Genomic DNA, 14,293 nt, shown 5'->3' on the forward strand with positions numbered 1-14,293 from the left:
TAACTTAATGAATAGCAAAGACAGATATTTAAACCGCCCCCCCCCCTCCGCCGCCGCCTTGTGCTGGAAATCTGCTCGTGTGAGTCAGGGAAGCGGCAGCTCCAGGGCTTTCATTGAGGAAAAGTTCCCTCTGGCAGCCCCATGTGGGGTGCAAATGCCGTAGGGTGCGATCAAGGGAGCTGAGCTGGGGGTGGGGGGCAGAGTGAGTGCCCCTTCTCTGCTCCCAGAGAGAAAACGAAGAGGGTCTCTGTGCCTCGGTTGTAGGGTTTTTCGTAAGTGCGATAAAAAGGGAATTAAAAAACAAAAACCTCACGGAGAGTTAATTGTTCCTTTAAAAGGAAGGATGCATCGTGCTCAGTGAATCATGTGGTTCCCTGGACAGATACTGAGCTAAGTCTGGGTCTGAAATCAGGGTTCTTGGCCATGAGGCATTTTTAATCTGGAGCAGAACAGTTATGTGTGTTTCCAGATAATGGTAGGTTTCCTCTGCATTTGGCTACCACGCTTTTTTTGAGCTTGTGGGGTATCTTTGTTCGCCAGCATGTGTCTCCGAAGTAACTTCTTCTCGTGACTATTTCCTGAGTCTCTTTCCAGCGTCTCTTTTCTGTGTTAACAGTTCATTGCTGTGCCATACAGCTTCTGTCTGCTAAAGGAAGGTGTGTGCTGCTTGCATCCTCTTTCCATTATTCACAGACGTCTAACATGTCTAGGAATGTATGTATGTGTCCTTGGATAGACAATCAGAGATACTGTAGGGTGGCAAGACCTATTAGATCATCCTAGCATTGCAGAATTATTCCCTATATTGTCTACCTTTTAAAATGTGAAAATAGTGTTCAGCCTTGAAATTCTGATGGGTAGGAGGATGGGCTGCGAATGTCCTGGGCCAGTCATACCAAACCTATGGTAAAAAATTGTGTAGCAAACCACAGAGATTTGTTCTTTCTTTTTCTCTCTCCTTGGTTCCAACTCTTACAGTTTATGATTTTGTCAAAATTTCCCCTAGTTGCCTTGAGGCTGTAATCTACTAGATTTTCATAGTGCTTTGGGTTAAAACCCTGTACAAAAAGTTAACAGCCCAGATATATTTTTGCTAATAAAATCTTTGTGTTCATTTGATTGAGAGTGTAGGGGGAAGGATATATATATAACTTTACATATAAAGTTTTTACTTCTGTTACATCATTTGATATTGGGTCATCAGATATACGTAGTTTGACTAAAAGAAAAGGAGTACTTGTGGCACCTTAGAGACTAACGAATTTATTTGAGCATGAGCTTTCGTGAGCTACAGCTCACTTCATCAGATGCATACCGTGGAAACTGCAGCAGACTAGTTTGACTAGTATACAGTACATGTGTGCTTGACTGGATTGTTAGAGTTTGTGGGACAAGGCACAGGATCTCAGTTCTGTGTAATGAATCTCATGCCTGAAAGTTTTAGTATACGTGCATATATGTTTGTAGCAAACTCTCAGGAATGGGACAGGAACACATGAACATTTGGTTTCACTGAGACTTTGTATAGTAAAATTAAAACACAGTAAAGAGAGAGGTATTTCTGAATGACATAGCTAGGGCCCTACCAAATTTGTGGCCATGAAAAACATGTCACGGACCATGAAACCTAGTCTTTTGTGTGCTTTTACCCTATACTATACAGATTTCACGGGGGAGACCAGCATTTCTCAAATTGGGAGTCCTGACCAAAAGGGAGTTGCAGGAGGGTTGCAAGGTTATTTTGGGGAAGGGGGGGGTGGGTGTTTCATGGTATTGCCATCCTTACTTCTGCACTGCCTTCAGAGCTGAGCGGTCGGAGAGCGGCAGATACTGGGTGGGCACCCAGCTCTGAAGGCAGTGTCCTGCCCGCAGCAGTGCAGAAGTAAGGGTGGCAATACCGTACCATGCCGCCCTTACTTCTGCACTGCTGCCTTCAGAACTGGGCGGCCGGAGAGTGGCGGCTGCTGACTGAAGGCCCAGCTCTGCAGGCAGCAGCGCAGAAGTAAGGATGAGAATACCATATTATCCTTACTTCTGTGCTGCTGCTGGCAGTGGCTCTGCCTTCAGATCTGGGCTCCTGGCCAGCAGCCACTGCTCTCCAGCCTCCCAGCTCTAAAGGAGGCACTGCCGCCAGCAGAAGTAAGGGTAGCAGTACCGCAACCCCCCCTACAATAACCTTGTGTTCTGCCCCCCCCAACTCAGGTCATTTTGGGGGGGGGGGTCATTTTTGGGTCATGACTCCTACAATTACAACACCATGAAATTTCAGATTTAAATAGTTGAAATCGCAAAATTTGCTATTTTAAAAACCCCGTGACTGTGAAATTGACCAAAATGGACTATGATTTTGGTAGGGCACTAGATATAGCTGCTGTATATAGTCAAGGATTGTTCTTTGAGTCACTTTTGGCAGTAGTGCTATTATACTTTGGGGGGGGGGGCGGGTATTTTTACAAGCTGATACATGTGATAGCAAAGTCTGTGTACATTCGCTAAGGTGGCAGATTTTTAAAATAAAATTGCCTAATGTAACAGCCAGGCTTAGAACAGTTTGGGTGAGTAAGTCAAAGGTGCAATTCAATGTATTTTTGTATAGCATGATGCATATAAGGTATCGATGCTTCTCAGCGAGGTCAAGGAGCAGTATTGGTTTACAGAGTTGGGTACAGTGTTCTTCAGAAGAACAGAGGCAGAAAAGCGATATACAAAGATGGAGCAGAGGAAGAAACAGTCAACAGATATTTTTGTATGTTAGCTACAAGAAGGGGAAGATGGAAGGATGTAACAGTGTGGCTGAGAATCAGTCCTAAGCTAAATGAAAAAGGGCGGTGTAAAACTGAGTTCAAGCAAGCGTCTCTTCTTTAAGGAAGGCCATTCTAGATAGATGGGACGATTTAAGGGAAAGGGGGACTCTATCTTAGGTACTTTTTTGGCCTCCCCTTAGTGAAGAATGTGAGCAGCTCACAATCTTTTAATTTATTGATCCTCACAACATCCCCGTGGAATAGGAAAGTGCTATTTTTTCCCATGGGGAACTGAAAGGCAAAGAAACTAAATGACTTACCCAATGTCACAGAGGAAATTGGTGGCGGAGCAGGTCTCCCAATTCTTAGGCTGATGTCCTAACCACTGGGCCATCCTTTTCTCTCTCTGCAAACCATGAGGAGTGAAGCAAAGAGACATGGACAAGACTGACTGAGCAGAGGGGCATGAAAACGACTTTTTCATTGGGATTTGGTGCCAGTTAATTGTGGTGTATGTAGTTGTTATCTAAGGTACAAATTTATGTGGGCCTTTGGTAGAGAGGCCATAAAACCAGGAGAGACCTGTAGAGTATGAAATGGGTGTATAGATGGGACTCTTACCCTAGTCTCAACACAGAAACCCAATTCTGTTCAAAATCTTAGGAAAAGAGCCGCTCCACTGCCTGGCACTGTGTGTAGTCACTACATGGGTATAAAACAGGACCATTCTCATTGGGTTTTGCACCTGCTTTGTGTCAGTGTTAACGAGCATGCATAGTGCGTGGTAGTGAAGAGCTGAGTCAGTGACTTCCTACATGAGGGAAATAGCATGAAGATTAACTCAGCTTGACAGCAGAAAGTCCTGACATCTGTGAGAGGGGAAGGACGTGGGTTAACCAGACCAAAACTTCCTCTCTAACTGTAATCTTAAAACCCCTCAGAATCTCCCATCTGGGCTCTTTGCTTGCTTAATGACTAGACATTTTATTAAAGCTAATGTTAAAAAATTATATAATACACAGGTTAAGAAAAGAGTATCTGTACATCTGGGTATAGTGCTTAGATTATCCACAAATTACTAACGTCCAAAACAACATTTTCTTACGACATTGAGATTGGTAGTTGGCAGTTCTGTGGGCAAAATTAATGTAATCCTGGATGTATTGTTTTGCACAACCCTACAATAACAAATCTGTGTGTAAATGCAATGCAGAAAAGACTTTTTGATGAGGGAATAGATTTTTACTTTCAGGCTTCCAGCTGGTGATTATAAATGAATAATCCAAAAGGGTTTGGGCTGCTGTGTGTGTAGAACCCCCACTGGGCCATATATATATATATATATATATATATATATATAAGAACATCTCAAATAGGCTATCAAAAATCCAGAGTAGGGTAAAGAAAGTAGTAAGCATGCCAGTGTTTCTAATGGCCTAGTGGAGTTTACATTCTAATACAGAGCCGAATCTGGCTTGCTTTACATTCAGAATGAGGCCTGTAGTCCATCATAAGCCTAGGCAGATGTGTCCAGAATTGTAGTTTCATAACCAGAGCAAGGACTATAAACAGTTTCCTGTATGTCTCGTTTCTTGGTTTTTCATATATTATTTTCTAACACTTCTGGTTTCATGTTGTTAGAGAATGCATAGGTGTATGCTCTCAATGAAAGGGAGAAACAAGGCAGTCAGGAATTGAGGGTGAAATTCGTTTTACCCACATAGTCCAAGAAACCAGGATTCGTGCCGTTGAGGAAGAGAAATTCCCCCCCTCCCCCCGCCATGTCTTTATTCCAACCTATAGGAAGCACCTTTGCTTCCATGATGTATTGCAGATTCTGTATTTCCCTTCCCTTCCCTGGGATATCCTAGCTAGCTACCATTGTTGGCCTTTGGTACAATCCACGTGGGAAACCTCTCTGTGGCATGAAAGGGTGTGGAAGAGGTTCTAACTGTTGGGAGGGTTCAATGGTTTCACCAGTGACTTCTCCCCTATCCCACACTCAGCCTCAAAGTGGGGAGATGGGAATTGTTTTTGTCCTCTGTGCCTGAGTGAATTTTACCCGCAGACAATACAACAAGTTAAGAATCTGAAATCTACAGGACAATTCTGCAGGAGTATCCTCAATGGGTGAGTGTGAAGTGATTGGTCTCTCAGCTTCACGGTCAAAGTATATTTGTTTCAGTGATGTATATTTGATCCTTGAAACAGCTTAATATAATCGTGGGTTTCCCTTTGTGCCCATAACTTTGTTTGTTTGAATATTAAGGGGTTTCCCCCTCTGGTGAAGGACACAGACTTCACCACCCCTGTGCCAGCTGGGGCTAGCTAATACATGGAGTCCAGTTTCATCTGCTCCAGAAGGAGGCTGTGCCACTCAGAGGTAGCTTATAGTGATAACATCCACTAAAGTCTTTTTTGATGAGAGGGAGGGTTCTGGGGAGAGTGTGCTTCTATGAGGGGGAGATAATGGAATGATTCTTTCAGTGCCTTGTGTGTACAATGAATAGGCATTCATGTGACCTCATGTTTATACACTGTCCTTTGTTCTACTGAAAATAATAAATACCCAGGGATGTTAATTCTATTTTAAGAGGACGTGACAAGAAGTGGGTCAAGAATGTTCTGCTGTACATAAATACAACCTAGATCTAGGCTGGCATGTATGTATGATATTTCTATACAAACTTAAATGATTTCTAAGGCGTTAATTTACACTTTTTGATGTGCTGTTGGACCCCTGCTGAGCAAAGCACTTACGTATGGGGATCAAAATTGTTTAGTTACCTTTTGAATTCAGATTCAAAGTAAAGTGGAAATCTTATTGTCAGGTAGCTTAGGAAGGCAAGGAACCTGTTTTGGACCAAGTGAAATTTTATTACTTACTGGCAGGCCAAGGGGCATGGATCAGCGTTCATGTTGCTCTCCCCATCAGTACCCGGCCTGGGTTGGGGAAGTTAATGATCCAACCAGCAGACCAAATTCGGTGATGAATCCTGGTCACGTGCCACCTTAGGCACATTCCGCATATGCTAAGAAGATGACTGGTAGGTTAGGTTATGAGCAGCACTTAAAAGTAAATCCTGTATACGTTGACTTGCTATTTAATTTGAAAATGGGTGACAGGGGATGGATGACTTGATGATGACCTGTTCTGTTCATTCCCTCTGGGGCACCTGGCATTGGCCACTGTCGGAAGACAGGATACTGGGCTACATGGACCTGTGGTCTGACCCAGTATGGCCGTTCTTATGTAAAAATGTCTTTGCTACCTCAGTTTCCTTGTAAGTGTAAGCGCCAGGGAAATGGACGGTTTACTGAACAGTCCTGTTAACTTGCTAAAGTCCTCTTCTAGGTTTTCTCCCTTAGTTGTGCCCCCTGAGGTACTTCAAGAAAGAGTGTATGTGGTTAATCATGTCTGTGCTTTCCCTGAGATGCAGGATGGGATACAGTTGTCTCTTGGAGGTCAGTTCATGAGGTAACTGAGGCAGGAGGCCAATGTTCACTTGCAGCATCAGGATTTTATTTTTTATTTTTTTATTTTGGGTCAGTTTGGATTATGATAATTTTGCATTATATGGTGCCTTTCATTCAGAAGGTTTCCAATGCAACTTGTCCTTGAAGGAGAGCTGTATTGAATAAAGTACTGAAAACAACTTATATTTTAAAAAAACCCTGCTTGCTACCCTCCCACCCCAACACACACAATTGCCCAGAAGAACTGCCAGAAATTTGGAATTCAGGTTTTCTTCTGACAGTTTCAAATACAGGAATACAGAAGATGGAGAAAATTGGTTTTGTTTGCACCTTTTGATTTGCTTCTTTATAATGTATAACAGGGATTGGCAACCATTGGCACACAGCCCGCCACGGTAACTTGTTTACCTGCCGCTTCCGCAGGTTCGGCCAATCGCAGCTCCCACTGGCCACGGTTTGCCGCTCCAGGACAATGGGGGCTTTGGGAAGCTGGGGCCAGCACATCCCTCGGCTCGCGCCACTTCCCGCAGCCCCCATTGGCCTGGAACAGCGAACCGTGGCCAGTGGGAGCTTCGATCAGCCGAACCTGCGGACGCGGCAGGTAAACAAACCGGCCCGGCCTGCCAGGGGGCTTATCCTGGCGGGCTGTGTGCCAAAGTTTGCTGATCCTTGATGTATAAGAAGGCCTGAAAGGTATTTTCAAGGGTGTTTTAAAAATGTTCACTTTTAGAAATATCAGTAACATCAAATCTGGTCATCTCCCATCATGCTGGAAGTGTCTGGAGAATCCAGAGATACCCCTTGCAAGCAATTCTTAGGGTCCGATCCTGCATGGTCGTGCATGAGGATCTTTACTAAAATGAGTACTAAATCCAGTGGGACTACATGCATATGAAAAGTTACTTGTTTTTGTGTTTACAAGATTGGGCCCTATGGCCTTAACTGAAGGGGTGAGAGTGACCTTTAACAAAAGTGCTTTTCTTCTAACGGTTTCTCGGGCTGTTGAGTCAAATGGACGTTAACAGGAATGCAAAATCTCAATAAAAATTACTTCCCTTCTCAATTAACCAGGTTTCACCTTCCTTTGGTGCCTGTGATGTCATAGCCTTACTAGTTCTCCAGTTGTCCCTATATTCTTTCAAGAAAAACAGGCTAGACAAGAGCTAGATTTCTAATGTAAAAGATGACCAATTCTCTCCCCCGCCCCCCCCACCCAACCCCCCAAATTTCAGGCTGCCTTAATAGTAGCAAAAAAACTACAAATCCATTGTTCCCATTTGAATGTCACTTTTGTAAAGGTTGATTGTTTTAAAAAAAACAAAAAACAAACCAATAGCTTACCTAAAATAGTAGAGTGGTAGTAGTCACTTCACAGATAAAGCTGCAAGTGAAGTTGTCCCGCTGAACGCACATGCTTCTTTAAGACCGTTCAGAGAATACTACTCTGTTGCAACTGAGTTGGGGTTGTGGTTTACTTGGGTGTGACTGGCTTTTTGTGGAAGTGCAACCTTAACTCTGAATTTCCTAGGATTCTGTTTTTCTTTCTTAAACTAATATCCTTTAAAAAGTAACATACACCTCAAAAACGGAGGTGCCTGGAGCTGTAGCACCAGGTTTTGTGAAGTAAATTATAGTCATTTAATCATTTCTCTGTTGCATGTTACTTATTTATGGCTGTAAACGTATATGGTGCTTTACAAACACAAAGCAAGACATCGTGCCTGATCTACCAAGGAGCCTGCAATCTACTGTTAGAGAAGACTAGTAATAATAAGATGATTGTGGCCCTACAAAAGCACTTATTTTCTTACAGTTGAGTTGTGTGTTATTCATGTATAATTTGCCTTTGTTTTCTAAAGTTGAAAATACAGTTAACTCATCTCTAGTAGCTTTGAATTCCTTGATATATGTAGAGCTCAGGGGTCAGATAATCTCAGATTGATATTTGCTCATTTGTAGCTCTGAATGAATGGCGTCCAAGGATAACAAGAATAGGAACATACGAACTACCATAACAGATCCGACTATCTAGTTCAGTATCCTGTATAATGTTGGTGCAGTACAGTGTCATAAAATGTATGCTGGCTGCATAGAATTCCCTAATTCCTATTTAACTGACAGAATAATTTTAATTCTCAGTATTTTTTTCCAGTCTGTTCTTGAGCAATTATACAAGTTGAAACTATACGGTGGGACATACAGTTAGCTTCCCACTATTGTTATAGAGATGAAAATGAAGAAGCCTAGCATACGTTTATTTTGGTCCACCCATTCCATACATGCTTTCCTCTCATTTCCTTGTGGGGATCATTGCCGGTGCACCCTTTCTTTCATTGTAATTATATTTTTCAGCAAATACCTTTTTTAAAAAAAAGTGATTGCTGGAACTAAAGAATCCCCGCTCTCTGAAAAGCAGCAACTTGGTGCTCTATAGATAGGGGATTGTTTCCTTACGCATAGTTGAATTGGAAGGATGTGCAAAGATACTTCTGTAAATTTCCAGCAACTAAAAGCAACACTGTTATTGCTTGTAAAATGAAAGAACTAGCTAGATACCACTAAGCTTCGATTCTGGAGGGAATGTCACTTAAGATTTCATACCAACTTCGTGTGTGTGAGGTTTTTTGAAAAACAGCATAGTTTCCTATCATTCATAATACTCCTGCAGATCTTCATAACAAGGTTTTAGGGATGCCACTAGCTGCATTGTGTTATGAGGAACATCCAGCTGAGAAGTGTTCTGGTAAGGTGTGTGTTTCCTCTCTCTGCAATGCACTTGGTGTGTGTGATCAGTCCCTCCTTGTGAGTGATTGAATGAATGAATGAATGCATGCATGTACAGAATGCCAGTAATCCCCCAATTAAATGTGGGGATTGGTGAGCTGCTGGAACCCTGTAATGATTCTGAAAATGTAATGTTGTAGCTTAGTAACATGCCAAGTATAGAGTACACTTGTATTACACATAATACTTTGGTAAGCTATTTTAATATATTGTCTCGTCTATCTTAAATCTTGCAGTCTATTTTGAAAAACTTGGTAAATGTCCCTGTAAATCATTTTGTGTGGAAGGTTTTGTGAAAGGGCTATTAAGCAACAAATCACACATTTGAGATGAGCCTGATCCAAACCCCCCTTCAATTTTGGGAAAGTTAGACCCAAGTCTGCACTCTTCAGCTTGAGTGCATTTCTACTGTCTTACTACATGTGTGGAATTGTGGTTTATCAACAAAAGAGACTTTTGCTGAAAGAAAAGGCAGCCTGTAAGTTCAGGCTGGATGTGTTTTATACTTTCTGTGATACCTTTTTCACTATGGTTGCATAATCCAAAGATTCATACCTCATAAATCCAGGAATTTACTGAGCATTCACTAGACTGTGCTTACATACTAGAATTGTCAGTATGTCAGAATACGTAATAAAACAGATCTCTCTTGCTTTGAGGAAGGTAAAATCAACCAATGCCTTTAACAAAAAAATTTACACGCCAACTGTTAATAATTATTTGCCTTACAGTAGCGTCTAGAGACTTTACCAGCCATCAGGGCCCGATAGTGTTAGACGCTGTTTAAACACTGATAAGAAACAGTCCCTGTCCCAAAGACTTTACAGTGTAACTACACAAGAGGGACAATGTGTGGAGGGGAATCAGAGGCCCTGAGAGGTGAAGTGACATGCCCATGGTAAAAAAGCAGATAAGTGGCAGAGTCAGACATTGAACCCATGTCTCTTGTATCCTAGGCCAGGTCTATACAGTCTTTGTACTGATTTAACTGTTTTGGCGAGGGCTGTGATCCACCCCACACCCCACCAAAATAGTTAAAGTAGTGTAGCCTCTAGTGGGGATGTAGTTACATTGGAATAAAGGTGCCTTGTATCGGTTTAGCTCATTCACTATTCCTTACAGGAATAAGCTATACTTATAGTAAAGCACCTTTATACCAGTGTTACTATGTTCACACTAGGGAGTTGCATTGTTTGAACTATGCTGGTACCATTTTTTGTGTGCAGACAAGCCCATATTCTAGCACCCGCTCCTCTGAACCATGCTTATCACCTCCTCCCCGTCACATGCAACAGTCTCGTTATCAACTTTGAAAATCTGGTATGAGATTTTTAATAGAGCTCAGCACCCAGCAACTGCTGTTCCTTTCTTTGGGCACTTCTGGGAGCTGAACTTCTGTGAAAATCTAGCCCCCTGTTGTGGATTCTATCCATTTGTGCCAAAGCTGAATGAGTAACGCTGTACAGTCCTCATCAGAACTTTGAGAGTAGTTCAGAGATGCTGGGTCTTCTAGATGAAGTATAATGAAGGTGCCGTTCACTGGTTGTCTTTAAAGAGACGATTGCACTGTATGCAATATTACAGGTATTGGAATCCATATCCTGTGATAGAAGAAGGGTTATGTTCAGTGGTTAGGGCATTGTCCTGGGACTCAGGAGACCTGGGTTCAATTTTACTGCTTCACCACAGACTCCTTGCGTGACCTGGGACATGGCACTTAATCTGTCCGTGTCACAGTTCTTCATCTGTGAAATGGAAATAGCAGTATTTCCCTACTCCCAAGGGAAGTTGTGAGGATAACATAGGCCTGGTCTACACTGGGGGGAGGGGACGGATTGATCTAAGATACGTCGACTTCAGCTGCGCTATTCTCGTAGCTGAAATTGCGTATCTTAGATCAACTTAGAATCACTTACTGCACGTCCTCGCGGTGCGGGATCGACAGCGGCCCCTCCCCCGTCAACTCCTGCTTCCGCCTCTCGCCGTGGTGGAGTTCCGGAGTCGACAGCAGAGCGATTGGGGATCGATTTATCGCGTCTACACTAGACGCGATAAATCGATCCCCGATAGATCACTACCCACCGATCCGGCGGGTAGTGTAGACGTTGGCCATACATTAAAGGATGGTGAGATACCCAGATACTATGGTGAGGGGCCATATTAGTATGTCACAGAGAGAGTCAGAGGGATCCTGGCCAAATTGTAATTCAGGTATTTACATTGTGCCTCTCCAAAATCTGCTGCTTATGATTTCCTATTGCTAAGTTGTTGTTCCCTTCCTGAAAGCTGTCCTGGGTGTTGCTGGCATGGAATTGCTTCTGCATTCTACTGCAGAGGTCTTTCATTTTCTGTGGTGTACACATAAAGACCACTTCAGACATTATGCTTCTGGATGGAAAGTGCTAAATAAGTAAGAAAATGCCAAGCTAATGAAGTGCTTCATGTCAGCAATCTGAGAATCCCAATCAGATACGTATTTTACTATTCAGTTGTGGTGGGTGAGGTTTTCTAAGCCGTTTCTCTTGTTGTGCGGAAAACTCTACAATTAAAACTCTTTTGCTGCTGAAGAACAGTTTAACTTATCATGTGTGAATGTCATTTTTCAGTTCATCCTCCAGGAATGGAAAGCTTTGTTATGACTTTCCAACAAATTAAGTGTCAAAACTGAATAACACCCACTTGAATGAAGTAGATGCAGATTTAAAGTACTATTCTGTGCATTGAAACAGATTATTGTTAAATCCTTTAAAGAAATATATACTTAAAATAAGTTTATTTTTCCAAATGCTTAGAGAAATTGAACTGATAAGAGTGCTATCAAACAGAACACATAATCTGTGTAACAAACCATGTTTTGTGAAATGATAGTTTTTAAAGGGATGATCCAACTCTCACTGAAATGTAAGTACAGGTCCATCTGTATGCTGGTGCCCCTTTAGATGTACTATTCATGTTTGAAAACACTATAGATTTCAGAGTTCTTCTTGTTTTATTTACAGAATCAGTCATTGATATAGGATTTTTTCTTTTTTAAAGAAAACTGGCTAGCTTTCTGTCAAAATGACAACAAATATGCAACATTTACTTTCTAAACCCAGACACTGAAAAACAACGTTGTTATATCAGGCAAAGATTGCATTTGGGAAGTACCACACTACCAATACTCGTCAAATTCTGTCATGTATGGATAATTAGGCATCACTATAAGAGGAATGAAATAAAGAATTCCCATTCCTATTGCCACAAAAGGGGGACAAAAGTTACATGCTGTCAGGTACAGTGGTTCAGAATATTTTTAAGATTAAATTTCTTTGTAATCAATGCACAGATTTTCTAATGCACCCTCTTTAAGATGTGCAAACCCAACTTAGAATAACATGGTTATTTCAAATGAGAGACTCAGAAATGTAGTGTTGGAAACCACATATACAGAAAGAAAACAAAAAATATTCAAGGTTTACAAACACCAAATAAATTAATTGACAGAAAAGAATGTAGATCAGAGTATTCATTACTTCGTACTTACATAGAGCTTTCCATATGTTGAAAGCTGCACAAATACAAATTAATCCTCTCAACATCCCTCTGAAGTAGAGAAGTATTTGTTTTTATTTTTCAGATGCGGAAAAGAAGGCAGAGAGCTTGTCCAAGGCCATATATAATTGGAGGCAGAGCTAGCTAGAATTTGAACCCTGGACTTCGTGAATTCAGTAGGATTTTTAAAAGGATTAGACATTTATATGGGAACAGAATGAGATAATATATAAGTAAGATACAGTCTTATGTTTCAGGGCATAAACTAACTGCTAACTGGCAAAAGTGAGGTCGAAACTTACCTAATGGATAGTTTAGGCAGTTATGTGTTTAGAGATCTATCAGTTAGTGAGTTTTTAATGCATTTAATGTATGCTATTTTGATTTTATGTAGTACTAATTTTTAAAATCAGAATGTCAGGTTAGTAGAACATAACAACCATACTGGGTCAGACCAGTGATCTATCTTGCACCTTATTTTGAAACATCTGATACCGACCAGAGGGTGCTGGACTAGATGGATAACTGGTCTGACACAATTTAGTGATTTCTCTGTCAACTCTCTGCATGTTACTCTAGATCATGTCACCTCTACACTGCTTATTGCTGAGTTGAATGCCCAGAAGGGGAAGTTAGTTTGTGCCATTCCTAAATTGCCTCATTTGCTCCAATCTCAAGATTATGCAGACACAGAAAAACAACCTGGGGGTAATTCCACTTTGTCTTGAAAAATTGTAACAATTGCCTGGTGGCAGCAACATAAATAAAGTAAAGGAAACCATCCCGAGTTTCTCCTAGACAGATCCAGTATTTGCGACAGTTGTCCACGGTGGCTTTACTGAACACTGAAATGCAGCCAACTCAGGGGTGTGATGTGGCATTTTTTCATTAGATGTCACACAAGAGTTTTAGGACAGAAAGTGAAGTGAATTCATTAAGTTAAAATTTTCCTTGTTCATTCAAGTACACAGAGTGTAACTACCTATATTAGAATTTGGAGTGGGTGTAGAGGATAAACATGCCTTACTCTTGTGAAAAGTGCCTTGGGGTCAGTAAAGAACACAAGTACTCAGGATGTTGGTTTTTATGACTCATCCCCATAAGTAACACACTTAACACATAAGTAACACATAATGTCCCTACACTATGCTGGGGGCTCAGAGAAAATTCGAACTGGAGTCTGCCACCTGCAGAATTACCAACACCACTTTTTATTTGACCCTGTTTAAGCTTGAGAGATCAGATGTGATCACAGCACCAGAGGCCAGTCCTGAGATGGTACTAAGATTGAGGATTGGTGGTTTTAATCACAGAATGTTTTAGTTACATTTTTAACTCTTCTTTGTTCTTGAGCTCCAAAACCTTTTATACAAGCAGTTCTCAAACTTGAGAACCTGGATTTGTGCAGGAAATGGCCCACCTTGATTATCATACACATTGTGAAGAGAGTTGTCACTTTGGATGGGCTATTACCAGCAGGAGAGTGAGTTTGTGTGGTGGGGGGCGGGGGGGCGGAGGGTGAGAAAACCTGGATTTGTGCTGGAAATGGCCCAACTTGATGATCACTTTAGATAAGCTATTACCAGCAGGACAGTGGGGTGGGAGGAGGTATTGTTTCATGATCTCTGTGTGTATATAATGTTTGCTGCAGTTTCAACGGTATGCATCCGATGAAGTGAGCTGTAGCTCACGAAAACTCATGCTCAAATAAATTGGTTAGTCTCTAAGGTGCCACAAGTACTCCTTTTCTTTTT

At 41.6% G+C, this 14,293-nt stretch overlaps 1 protein-coding gene across 1 annotated transcript in view; it reads left to right on the forward strand.

The window, feature by feature from the left end:
- The window catches only part of FAM107B (family with sequence similarity 107 member B), an 83,145-nt gene that overhangs the window by 364 nt on the left and 68,488 nt on the right, over nucleotides 1-14,293 (forward strand). The gene's annotated exons all lie outside the window — the stretch shown is intronic.

The sequence above is a fragment of the Eretmochelys imbricata genome, chromosome 1 (assembly GCF_965152235.1).
Source record: "Eretmochelys imbricata isolate rEreImb1 chromosome 1, rEreImb1.hap1, whole genome shotgun sequence".
Lineage (NCBI taxonomy): Eukaryota > Metazoa > Chordata > Testudines > Cheloniidae > Eretmochelys > Eretmochelys imbricata.